Source organism: Taudactylus pleione, unplaced genomic scaffold (genome assembly GCF_031769625.1).
Source record: "Taudactylus pleione unplaced genomic scaffold, aTauple2 ptg000479l, whole genome shotgun sequence".
Lineage (NCBI taxonomy): Eukaryota > Metazoa > Chordata > Amphibia > Anura > Myobatrachidae > Taudactylus > Taudactylus pleione.
Window position 1 is genome coordinate 8,868,244 of NW_028284881.1, and position 13,428 is coordinate 8,881,671.

At 37.9% G+C, this 13,428-nt stretch overlaps 1 protein-coding gene across 1 annotated transcript in view; it reads left to right on the top strand.

Annotated features, from left to right (window-relative positions):
- PTPN11 (protein tyrosine phosphatase non-receptor type 11) overlaps positions 1-6,606 on the top strand; it is a 68,722-nt gene extending 62,116 nt beyond the window's left edge. The window contains exon 16 of the mRNA XM_088449234.1: positions 63-6,606. The gene's annotated coding sequence lies outside the window, so the exon portion shown is untranslated. The remainder of the gene's footprint in view (positions 1-62) is intronic.
- Positions 6,607-13,428: the final 6,822 nt, after the last annotated feature.

The window sequence follows — 13,428 nt, forward strand, 5'->3', positions numbered from 1 at the left end:
GATCTCATGTAGTGTTTGGTATACAGTATTGGTATTCATTTTGCTTTTTGTATTTTCTACAGAATCTAATACTGATAAAAGGCAAAAGAATGTGAAGAAATGATGGGACATATAAGACCCGGCTTATAAAGGCTTTATACAATTTAAAAATTGGTCTGAAATCCCTAAACGGGTTAAATTATTAAGAATCAAGAGCTTTTGGAAAACCTTAAAGTCCTCTCTGCATCACCCAATTTTTGGACTGGTTCTCTCTTCACAATGAAGCATCTTTAACTCTACACTTTTATTTTGTAGAGTCCATCAAACAGGCTGTAACTAAGCTGACCTATTCTTTTCCCTCTTTAAATCAGCCCCTGTTGTTAAGGTGGTGGTAGCACACTTGGGTGCACCTTAGTTCATTGGCAACATAAAGTATTAAGGTGAAAGCTAACATTACAACAGGAACAATTTCTCTCCACAGCACAGACTGTGAAACAGACAGTCTCTCTGTAACAAGCTCCAGTCTGTAAAACTCTAATCTTTCAATTAGATCAGATGCTAATGTGGAGATGTTTTTCAAAATGTGAATATCTGCGCTCTTAGCATTAACACAATATAATGGTGCTTTCTTTTATTCTTTCCTGATGTACGAGAGACTTTCTCAGGAGAGTAGGGAGTCGAGATAGGAGTACAGAATGGACAAAATGTGTCTGCCCAGTGCCAATTGTATTCGGTCAGTAAGATGTAACTGATACTGATCTAAAGATTATGTATCGATCACAACACGTTTGTGCCAGATGTAACAAACGGGGAAATACAAAGAAAGCTTTGCGATGCACTTTACAAATGGTTACATTTTTACTTGTTCTGCTCATTGAGACTGGCAAGGCAGTCATGTCCGTTTTTCTGTTCAGTTTGATTAACACTTGGCCTTACATCGCCCACTACTTTAAATTTGCGGTTTACTGTGAAATACAGTGCTTCAATATTATTATTCAAAAGTAGTGTTCTCAGTAAAAAGTGGTGCTTCTCATTGAGCACCTGTTGTGCACCTTCCCATGGTAGGACCTACATTAACCATCTTCTTAAAGTGCCTTTGCAATCACAGCCTACCTTCAGTCAGAAAGTACTTGTTCAGGTGAGGCCTGTTCTCTTCCCATTGTACTTTGGTCTCCACCTGATTAATAATGCGCTCTTTTCAGTTACATTCTTCTACAGGTGCTTCATTGTGTTCTGTTTTTCTTTTCTTTTTTTTTTTTTTTTTGTGTGTGCAAATTTTTATTTTATTTTTTTCCCTTCAAAAGGTGTGTTATGCCAAAGGCGCCTGGGCTCTTATGTTCTGTTTCTTTGTCCATGTTTACTCAAGATACAGGCACTTCTCATTGGCATTACATCACCAATTGTAAAGCTGTTTTACGATGGAATGTCTAAGGGTCACTGATATAACTAACATGTTTGTACAATGCTGTCTCTTTCCAGACATTGCTGCTTCTGTTGCCATTTTGCCTTCACACTATGCTATTCTAATTAGTGATGCTTGCAGGAAACTTTGTACATAAGCCCAGGATCTTACTGGTCTTGCCCAAGCTCACACTCTGTAGTTTTGCCAATATCAAAGTTTTACACTTGCTTAAGTATTAACTATTTGTTGCCCAGTGTCAATGGTTGAGTCTATTAAAATTATGAATGTGTTTGTGATGATGGTGTAGCAACTGGTTGTTAAATATACAGATTTAACTAATCTCTATATTATATACTCTTTTTGCAATCTATTATTCATGTAGCAGTGCAGGTTATAATAGAAGCGCAATTTAAGCCATAATCACTTAATTGAATGTTTAATGTGTACCTGCTACCTACACTTAATGGTAACAGCCATGTTGCAGTATTCAGCCTACCAGTTAGTTTGGAACTAGTGACATCACTGAAGCATAAGACACAAAGGGGCCGTCCCAGTTAGCAGTGATATTCCTCGGAATATCCTGCCATGTTCGGCTGTGCACATAGCATCCAATTTCAGTAGACTGAACACCGCTAGTTTTCTTGCGCACCTCTATGGAATGCAAGTAAAAACTAGCTATTTTACTGGCTACCATGTGGCATTCTGGAGAGACACATCGTGGCCATTCTGCTTATGGAATTGTCCCCAAAGTACTTTTTTACCAGTGATGTCACTAGATCCCAGAATAACTGATAGGCTGCATTCTCATGAATATTGTTTTAGACTATATAATTGTTCCTGCCACCTCTGTGAGTAGTCAATGTGTCTACTTTAATGGATTATGGAGAGCAGCCTGTACAGAAATGATTACTAAAGTGTAAATTTGACCCTTTATCCTATTGGTCAGCTGTACCTATTACAGTATATGAATATCCAAAGTATTGGGCCAGAACTTTTGTACTCCCGGGCCAAACCCAAATATTTGGTTTTAATGTTTTGCTTTTTAAACAAGTCTAAAATTTATGTCTGATCTTGAAAATACCAAATTACTTTACAGTTAGGACTGCTAGTAATTATGCAATGAAAAGCGCTATATTTTAATATCAAGAGTTAATATGATTTCCATTGTGTAAAAAAAAATTTGGTGGTTAGGATTTCCTGTTTTACAGAGACTTTTCAGTGTTTTCACCTAGCTAGCACATTACTCAGTTGTTGTTTTTTTTGTCAAAAATGAATTCCTTTGTTGTACTCACAATGGAATGATTTGTCAAAAAAGCTGCACTCTCCCTGAATAGCTGTGTCTGTTCTAAACCTATATCAAACTCCTATAAATCTATAATTGCAAAACAAAAAATTATACACGTTAATAAATGACCTCTTATAATAAATGTGGAATGGGCAACTAATGAGTTAGCTATTTTTGACCTACACCTTCCAGGATGCTCTGCTCAAGGCGTGGGGAGTTTTGATATGTAACAGCTAGGGATTTACATGCTGTTTAGTCATTCGTTCTTTTTACTAAAATAATCAGGATTCACATTACAGTCATTTTTTTTGCTTTCTGAGAGTGACTAGGCATGCATCCTATGCACTGAATTGAATGTTAACATTTTAGTGTGAATCATTATGACTTGTAAAAAGACTATTCTTTGATGTTCTTGTGATATTAGGGCTAAGTTTAAATACCCAAGTGTTGTGTTAGCTATTTACTGGCATTCTTTAGCTGTTTTATTTATGTTATTACAGCAGCTTTTTATTGAGGTACTGCTTTTTACTCTGTTTTACGACCAAAACATAGAAAAGCCCTTTTTAAATTATCATTGCCAAAGGTCTAAATTTTAGGGACATTATAATAAGTACTTATTTTTAAAAATATATATATTTTATGACTTTTTTCTTTTTTTATTAGAATATTATTATTCAAAAGCACCCTGCATTCTAAGACTTTGCCTTGTGGTCTCTGAAACTATGGGTTCTACAGGTGATCTTGAGATGAACCATGGCAGCTCTATCCATACACAAAATACAGAGTGGGATAAAATTTCCTTTGCACAGAATTGCCTTGTATTATGTTTTCCTGACTATAGGGAAATATAGTGAATGTAACCTAATCTAAATAGAATATAATTTCCCTTTTACACCACATGCCAATAATGTCTTCAAATACTAATGAGGGGTAACTTATTAAAGTTTAAAATCGTATAACTGAATATTCTTACATAGTAGATGACCTTTACAAAAATTAGTGTCAACCAACCAATCGGAATCTCCTTTTATCTTCTAAAGAGCACTAGAAAATGAGTTTCTTATTGGGCAATTCTTATTTTGTGATATTTTTCATAAATGTCCCCCATTGTGTAAATGAATGTACGTGAAATATTGAATTTCTAGAAACAAAACAAACCTGTTTTGACAAATAAGATAATTTGTTTCTTTTTTTTTTCCTTTAGGGGATCCATACAATTATTAGTATTTTTACCATCTCCAAAATCTTTCTAGCGTTTTTTGTTAAAGATACACACCACAAGGTGACATATGACCACATACACACAAACCTACAGGTACTTTTTAAAAAAAACAAAACATTTTTATGGATTAAAACTTGAAATGTGCAAGTAGACGCTTAGTCAGACTGTAGTATGGTATGTGCCATTCATTGCTTTCACAGAACAGTGTCCATTTTTCATAGTGTGAATAGCTAATTCAATTTTACATATAGATTAATCACATATACCAAAAACAATGCTACTACAGTGCAGAATCACACAACATCCTCCAACATCATCTTCTCAAATTTACAAATCAGGTTTATTCACATTCCCTTATTGTTATGCCCAACCACAACACACAGGCTGTTCAATGAATTAGTTATGTACTTTACTTATTTTATTCAGCAGGTTGTATTAAAATGAATACTGGCAGTAATCCATTGACTGAGACTGCCATTTCTTCATTCACATGCAGCCAGAAATATCTGTATCCGATAACTGTATTATCTTGTGGTGATGGATGCAAACATTATACAGTAGGAGTAAAACCAGTTTACAGTATAGTGGTCACTATAAACTGCTTTTCGTAATAAGTCATATTGTGAGAAAGCTGGCTGTGATCATGCAAGCTCCATATCCTTGGGAATACATTCTTGATTTGAACTAATAATTTGATGTTTTTGATTTGATATTGTAGAAAATATTGCATACATAAGAGAACTCCAGTACACTGGGCTAGTCTTCAGTATGTTCCCCTAGAAAAGAGGCAGATATATGCTGTGGATCGGAACATCTCCATGGTGTGGTCACAGAACTTTATAGGTTTTCAGTGGAAATGAACTCACTTGCCTCATTTGTTTGAGGACATTATTTTATCTCAGCCTCGCTGTCAGGGTGTACACTCTTGCAGCTCCTCACAAATTTATGGTAGGAGCAAGTTTAGTTCTCAGTGATTTGTTCCTGAGACCTGCTATACCATATAAAATGTGATTGAAACAAACTGATGCTTTCCGTTGATTATTCCCCCCAATGAAGAGTAGCTAAAGAAAAAAAGCCCCAGTTTACAAACAACATTTCTATTTTGGGCAATGTATGTGGTGACCTTTATGCCAACTGGCAGCGACGTTCACATTGGCAGTAATTTATTGTCAGGCGAAATCCTCTTGTGGGTGATTTTACATACAGTGGTAAAAACTTCTTTTTTTATTATTATTATATAGAAGTCCCTATAAAATAAAAACTTGTTAGCTACAATGTGTTGCCTTTTTTATTTTGTATTTTAAATTACATTTTAAGTGTAAAGTATTAGTGGTCTGATAGGACTTGAACTCCTCTTTACAAAATATGTTTGAGGTATCTACCAAATAAAACAGCCACAATATATTTCATACAAATAAATATTTAAGAGGGAAGTCCACCTTTAGAGAGAGCATTAGATTGTCCAATCAGGTGTGATTATTATGGCCGAACCTGGATGTGGTCAGATAAACGCAGGTCTGTGTGTGTAAGGGCAATAATAATAAAGCTGCAAGAACAGTAGAATTGTCTGAAGGTTGAATTCCCTTCTAACAATGGAAACAAAGTCAAACTGCACAGATAATCCAAAGGCTACTTGATCTTCAGGCTCATTATATGCGGACAACAATTTGAAGTACATAAAGACAGGAAACACTGCAGATGCTGGTTGATATTTACTTGATACAATTTAGTAAATGATTTCTCAAGGTAATTACCATTGTAGTTGAATCCAATAATTTTATCTATTAATTATGTCCATCACTATAAGTGGAGATGTTGCCTATAGCAACCAATCAGATACTACTATTGGTTTATCTGGCACCTTCTAGATAATAGCTAGAAACTGGTTGCTATGGGCATTATCTCCAGTAAATATACCCCTATGGTTCTTTAACAACGGCAGTGCTGAATATTCTCTATCTAATCTTACTGGTGTAACCTTCCTCCATTCAAGAGTCAATCTACAAATGCTCTCTAGTAAATGGTTTGGAGATGGGTGGAACATGGCATATCAGGGACCCGTCACAAAGTTTAGGATCAGGCTCAAAAATGCAGGTTCCCCACCTCCTGAGGCCTCAATGTGCATGCTCAGAACTGCATCGCTGGGACCTTGGGTGGGTGTCCTTGTATTGCTGCCCCTTTTTCGCCACTGTGTAGGGATATATGTCTGTCAGATTTCTGTTTTATTACTATATTTTATTTTACTTTTTTTATATGTGTAAAACTGAAATGTAACACATTGAGTTGTTTAGCATATGCCCAGTTGGTACATTCAGTTAGATATAATGATATACAGATACCACATCTATGTACCCGGTCTCACACTGCCAATGGAATTGGTCTGTCACAATGGTTGACGATTAAAAGATGTATGCCAATGTTTAAGATTTTCTTTTCCAGACATATGAAGTATTGTACCAGAGTATTAGTTGAATTGTAATATTTTATTGATGATTGCTATCCTTTAAAAGGAATACATTTGAGATGTCATCAATCTGATGTGAATTGTGTAAATGTTAATAATGGCAAGCTGTGTGTTTTTATTACATTTACTGTTAAAAGAAAAAAAGAAAAAGAACAGATTAAAAATGTATTGCATTTTTGACCACATCTATTGCAAATTATGTAATCCATGTACAATTGTCAAACAATGTGACATTAAAAAATAGTTTACATATAGAAGTAACAGCACCTCATTTTTATTTGTCTGGTTTCTAAGCTCTGAAGAAGGACTCCACACTAGTGAAATGTGCTGCTCCATACCATCTCATATAGTGCATGCCTTTGTGTCACATTTCACGGGGATATTGCCCTGTGCATGTGGGTCTAATGCAGGGAGCATGCACCACACGTTCACACAGAAAACTTGAAATACCCAACTATTACTGCCCTATATTGCACTGCTTTTTTTTTTTTCCCCAGTCTGTACCCCCCCATCCTCACACAAGAAAGCAAATTGCCGGGTTAAACATGTGGACCTGATAATTTGCGGATCAAGCTGGGAATTTCTTCTGTGTGGAAGGGTCAACCCGGGTCACAAACCTCGGGACTTCGACAGTGCTAACAACCAGGGTCGAAGTCCCAGGAATTTTCACTTGAGTTGACCCTTTCATACAGAAAAAGGACCTGTGTTGATCTGTATATTACCGGGTCCCGGCAATTTGCTTTTCTGTGTAAAAGGGTTATAAAGTGAACTAAATGCTTTATTGAACGTGCACAGGGTAGTGAAAGGTGAAGCAGGGTTCAAACAGTTAACATAGGCACCTAGAGTAGGCAGGATATTTACAGTTGCTACAAGCACTAGGAGTTGATCACTTCAGCATAAAGTCCATAAAACAATGTAATGCAGCACACAGCAAACAGGGATCTGTGTAGTATAAAGTCTATAAATCATATAAAAGCAGTGTTGAAACGCTTCTGTGTGAAAGGGGAATTGATTTAGCAGTCGTGGCTGCGCCTGTGACTAACACTCCGCCTGATTCAGCAGCGTTCGCAAATGCATCTACATATGTAGGACGGGTGATTGTTAGCTATTGCGCATGTGTATAAGCCACACTGCATGTGCGCTGCGGTCGCAATGCGAGTACGCACGCCCAGCGGAATCCATCGCAGAGTGAGTGACAGGCTGTGAGTTTTTTGGGGCAGTGACGGGGAGTGGTTGGAAAAACGTAGTGGAGCCTGTTTGATTGAACACCGTTGCTTGGGTGTGCATACATTAGCCGCAGCGATTGCCGACGCAGCTTGAGAGCCCACTGTGTGCGACAGGACTTGCAATATCTGCGCCTGGTCAGACCTGGTGTAAATGCTGTGTGACTGGCCGATGTGCGTCGATGGTACCGATGTTTACACAGAAGGGCGAGGTTGGACAGATATGAGAAGGCAGCAGTGGGCGTCTTTATGGCAGATGTGCTTTGGCAGGCATTAGCATATTATCCGTACGAAATCGTAGCTGCATACGCAATAGCGATCCTTACTGAATCAGGCACACAGAGTACAGAAGGGGAGAGCAACACCACAGGCAGGAGAGTGGTACTGCACAGATCTGTGACACTAGTCCTTTAATAATGATGTTGGGACAGCTCACTGTAACATTCCAAAACCTTTGTCAGTGCTTACAATCATTTACAAGTTAAATATTCAAAAAATGTTTTACTTATTTATTTTTTTTAAACAGTGTTAAATGAACTAGCTATTCTTTGGAAGATAAAATACCCTATTATCTAAATAGCACTGCAAAATCAATCAATTATGCTGATTGGTTAAAGTAGATGTTTAAACTTAACACTGTTTTCTAAAAATACATGCAACCATGCATTTTCACATATTCATTATTAATTTGATCTTAATTTTAGGCACCAGATTTTTGCATCACTGCACAAAAAGATACAAAAACAGAGAAGCTAACATAACATTGGCACAATGACTGTAAAGGAGATATAACTGTGGTACAGGACAGAGTAAAAACAATGAACTAGGTATGACGCATACAAAGGTAAGGTTAGGGTGAGTCCCTGGGTCTTGATGGCATTTGTAGGAGAGACGGGGGGTTCAGCATACAGGGAGACTGTACCCAGTTAAGGGCGCACACACACGTAGTCCGAGGCGCTGAATGGGAATTTGAGACGAGACAAGAAGCACTGGAAACCAGGATAATGCTAGGGATGTAACATGAGGAAGAAGAGCACTGCTTACATGCTAAGTGGAGGGGTGAACAGCTGGTGGGTGGATGTATTGTGATGTAGGTGACAACAAGCGCTTCAAGGTTATAGCAGCCATAGTTATCCTTGGTTTTGGACCTACAGCCAAAATAGTACTGCACAATAAATTGTGGGAAAACAGACGCTTAATATATATTATTTTTATACATAAAGTTATGAAAGAAGAATAGTGTGATATATTTCTTAAAAGTTTACACACTTTATTCACCGTCACAATTTAGGCCAAAATTTTAAAATCGTAATACACAATATGGGGTGTATGGAGAGTCCAGCCTCCTACCAGAGTTCAGATGTTAGTGAGCGTAGTAATAGGTAAAGATGGAGGCTCCGGGTACCTCTTCTTCTGGTAGCGTGCAGCTGGCTTCAAGATCTTCCCTCAGCACACTTTATCCAACACGTTTCAAGCCTCCTGGGCTCTGTCTAGGCATGGTGGTGTTTCATTGTGTTCAGTCAGTGGGTGAAGTTGCATATAATTGTAACAATAGTAGACTATAGTCTTAAGGTGGGTACACACTTGGGCAACATATCCACTAACCCAGGGATCGGCAGATTCGTAAGCCAATATACACATCTGCCGCTTGATGTGTCTTCGCTGACATCACAACTAGGCGTGCATTTAAATTTGCAATCCCAGTTGAGATGAGTCACTGGTGGTCTCTGCAGCAAGTGTACGGACGGTCAGCAGTTTGTCCGTACACACAGCCAGTCATGCCAATATATCTGCAAGATGTATTGGCATCAGCTGTGCTGCAAGACCGATGCGATGTGTCTGTGAACGGCGTAGTTTAGACATATCGTTGCACACACCTACTGATGTAAGTTCAGAGCGGAGTCAATTAGTTACAAATGCAGCACCAATATTAGTCACAATATCTTATGTTATGTCCATGTCCTATTAGATACACCGGCCAGTCACACATTAAAGCCAGTATGAATGATCATGACTAATGCAGTACATTTTATTATTTTTTAAGAAATCACAAGCACTCAGGAAGATTGCTTATCATGGTACATTGAGCAATATTTTCTCTTTGCCTCTAACAGGTATCTAATGACTCACTGATCCAAGCATGATCTTTTTATAACTTGCTACAAACAAATATCATTTACAGTATATGTAGGAAAATAGCTTTTCTTTCTAAAGTGTTAATTTTTATTTTTCATTTTTTTATTGTACGGTGCCACAAATGGTCCACAGTGCTGTACATAGAGAGTGCACAGAGAACAATTCAAACAATTTAACATCAAATTGAGTATAAACAGAACCATGAATTACAGACCAACTATTGACAAGAGTGAACTTATGTGAGTGAGGCCAGTTCACTGGTGCTTTGGGCTTGAGAATAATGGGGTGAGTGCAGCATTAGAAGGTTGACCAGAAAGAAAGGGGACCCTGCTTGTGAGAACTTACATCTTGGAGAGAAGGGGCTGCCACATACAGGGTGGAGTAGAGATCGAAGCAAAGAATGCTTGAATGAATTGGTGAGTTTCAAGGACATATTTGGGGACTAGTGGCTAATATAATAGAATGTGGACAGGAGCAGCACAGAGGGGGGAATGCAAAGAGGTAATGAGGCAGGGTAGTTAGAAATCCAGTTTGAGATGTAAGGGGGGGGGGATTAGCTTGAGGATTTTGTAGGTTAGGGTGAGGAGTTTCTACTTGATTCTGTAGGAGGCCAGGAGCTAGTGTAGTAAGTTGCAGAGTGGAAAATAAGGTGGTGAATATCAAATATTGAAGTGGGATGAGCTGGGACTTAGGGGGGGGCGGAGAGTAAATTATAATAATCAAGGGGAGAGATAATGGAGTAAATTAGACCTTTAGTTATTTGCAAGGTGAGAGAGCCAGATCTTGGAGCAGTGGTGTAACTAAGGTATTTGGAGCCCAGGGCAAGATAAGGAAAAATGGAGCCCCCCATCTGCGTGCGCCGAATAATGGGCGTGGTCACATGTCTAGACAATCGTGCAAGAGGCGAAAGGTTTTGTCAATTATAGGGCGCACAAACAATGCCTTTGTATACATAAATTACATTTTTATTAGGTATGCGTTAAAATGTCCCTTTATGGGACGATGACCAGCAAACTAGAAGTTGAAATGTGATGAAAATAGTATGTATTGGAAAAAGTGTGTTAAAATAAAGACAAAAGTATTTCTTGCTGTGTCTTTTTATTAATTCATCAATTAATGGATTTTTACTATTTGTGCGGAGCTACGTGGTAATGAGAGAGTAAAGTTACGTTGCACTCGATTATGATTTATACTATAGAGTTTTAATGAAAGACTTCCCAAATAGTCTCAAATAATCTCTGTAAATAATGCTATTTAGGTATAGACATAGTAACTTCTCCAACCAATAAGTTTATATCATATTAAGTATTATCCTCTTACTCTTTCATAGATGGAACAATTATATATGTTCTATGTTGGGTAATTATGTCGCATTATGAGATTTGTGTCTGATCACATTGTTCAAACCCCATTATTTAATAACTTGTAATGAGTTCATTAATGTATTGGCTCACAGAATCCATATATCAAATATCTTTATATGTGAATTAGAAATACGAGAGCTATCCCGCATTATCAATCCTTCATGCTTTGTCTATTAATATTATTACACCTTCACAGTTCTTTCACTTACTGAGTGGTTATAGTTAGCAGGTTTATACTGCACACTTTACATTAGTAGATGTATGTGGGCCATATTTACCAATTTAGTGTCAGTTGTTGTATGTAATAAATTAAATTGGAGTATATACACATTGTCAGTATAAGAACACCATTAATACAATCATTGAATTCTAAAAGGTTTGCTGATCTCTCTCTCTTAATATTTTTTCTTTGTTAGCCTAGAATTCTTGGCTTTCCTCTACTTTTATTTGTATTATGACCTTTGTAAAATTGTGAATCTAATACACACTACTATCACAATCTGTAATCAATCTCCATTCACTGTTTCTGATTAATGTTATAATGTATCCTACCACAGCCTATGATAATGTACGTTTGAGGCTGTTCGGGAAAAAAGATATATTGAAGCAGTGTAGCTGCTGTCTGTTATCAGACTGTGCACTAGGAACTCAATTATATCCCTCTGATACACATTGCTGTCACAGACTGCAGTCGATCTCTATTTACTTCTCACTATTTAATATTATGAGATCTCTCACTGTAGACTCTGGCAGCTGACCGTTGTGGCGATTCAAGACACATTTTTTAACAATGTTACCCCTCTGTCAATTACAGACTGTGTTATCAGACCTCATTTACACTTCAGCATCCTTGTAACTAGGACCATTTACACAAAACAATTTCATGATTTTGCATTGTTAGTATTACAGCATCACAGATATTGTTTGCTGTAATGCAAACAGTGCGCCGACGCGCATTTTGCTAATAAGGCTTTTGCAAGGCAAACAGATTGCCTCCACATTACCATATTATATTGGTGCTGGAGGACCAATAGGATCATGTTTCTGTGACACGTGATAAGAGGGACCAATCTGGTGCCGTCTTTCTTTCCCATTGAAAACTTCATGTCTTGACATTTTTAGCCAATTGAAGGCTTCCTCTTATTCTCAATGGATACTCCATACTTCATTCAGTAACTTAAGATCGGTGTGTTTGTTTCTTCCAATCAGATCGTAGTCAACATACAGATACCTATTAGTGTGTTATTGTATGGTAAGTATAAGTTCCTCACATCATATAGTGTTTGGCATTATAAGTTAATACCATTATATTTATAACTATGGTTTAATTAAAATCACCCATTCATGTGGTATTAGTTAGAATCATCCATTCATGGTATTTAACAATATTATTTAATGATATCATATTTTTATAATTTAATTAGAATCACCCATCCATACTATAGGTAGATGGTGAGGATACGGGGTTCACTCAATCACCCAGACACCGAGCAGATGAAACCAACGTGATGGTTTATTTTTCCACAGCACGCAGAAATAGATAATATGTCAGGACAAGCAGTAAATCCAGTGAACGGGCAATAAACAGGTAGCAGTCCAGACAGAGGCAGTCCCAATAGAGTATAATGTCCCAGAACAATTCCACGAAATAGCTAGAGACCCTCAGTCCCCACAGTAGAAACTATCACTGATCACGCAGCAGTGCATAGCGTATGTCCACTCAATCACTTCCAGGACCCCACACGTAGAAACTATCAGAGATCACACAGCAGTGATAGTCCCTGGGTACAATCAAGCATTTCCAGGACCCCATGCAGTAGAAGCTAATCACAGAACACACAGCAATGAATAGCGTATAGGTTCTTGCAGAATTTCCAAGTATAAATCCACAGAACTGGTGATGTGTTCCACTAGCACCTTGGCAGAGCGAGGCCTCTTAGCCAAAGTCAGCGACTAACATGTGGAGTTGCCTTCAGTGACCTGTTTTAGAATCTTCCAATTTCCCACGATATTGTGACCACCCAGGGGGGGTTGCACCGTTTCCTGATTGGTGCGAGTCCCTTATGCTGTCACTTTCTCCTACCTCCTCTGGGTATTACTTCCCTGACGAACACCTGCTGGGATGGTTCCGTTCAGTCTACCAGGTTCACGTGAAGCACAAAACAGGCAAATGGAAGGAGGAGTAAATCCTGAGCGTCCCATGGGGAGGTGGGAATTAACTTAGAGGGTCTTTTGTTTTGGGAGGTGTCACCTTGCTCTAACACAGACATATGGACCAGGCTAACATCAAGGCTTATCCAGTATTAAACATTACAATTACTTACATTATTACAGTACATAATAGACATGCTAA